Source organism: Populus alba, chromosome 1, assembly GCF_005239225.2.
Source record: "Populus alba chromosome 1, ASM523922v2, whole genome shotgun sequence".
Lineage (NCBI taxonomy): Eukaryota > Viridiplantae > Streptophyta > Magnoliopsida > Malpighiales > Salicaceae > Populus > Populus alba.
In genome coordinates this window covers 24,268,879-24,269,621 of record NC_133284.1, presented here as the reverse complement: position 1 = coordinate 24,269,621, position 743 = coordinate 24,268,879, and positions in this window count along the sequence as shown.

Genomic DNA, 743 nt, shown 5'->3' with positions numbered 1-743 from the left:
ATTCTGGCTTCTACCTCACCCACCATTACCCCTCTCATAGCCAGTTCCAAAGCCTCCCATGAGGCTTGGAAAAAACTCCATCACATGTATGCTAATAAATCAAGAACCCATGCCATGCAACTCAAGGAAGAACTTACCTTGATTCAGCGAGGAAATCGCTACATCCATGCTTATCTGCATGCGGTGAAAGCTCTTGCCGATGAGATCGCACTCATCAATCATTCAATATCTGATGATGATATTACCCTTTATATTCTTAACGGATTGGGTTTTGATTTCAGAGAAATTGCTACCCCGATTCGAGCACGGGAAACATCTTTGACTTTCGAAAAGCTTCATGACATTCTTGTGGGGCATGACAGCTACTTGCAGCGCTTGAAATCTTTAACCCAGCAGCTTGTTTGCCTTTGCAATTTATTCTCACCATCAACCAACAGCACAGTGGTTCCTATGGTAAGGTCTTATTTCAAAGGGATCTTATAAAACAAATGGGCATACTCATTCTCAAAGTCACAGTAAAATTTCTCAAAGCCCATTCAAAGACAAACAGAAGCCTTCCACAACTCGCTACACTCAAAGGCGTTATCAACCAAAATGCCAATTTTGTGACCAAATGGGCCCATACAGCTAAGTCTTGCCTGCAAACTTCATCGATCAAAGGTCACAACCAATTGCACATCTACATCTCAACCAGCAGATCAAAAAAATGGCTTCTTGATTGTATCGCTTCCCATAACATTACT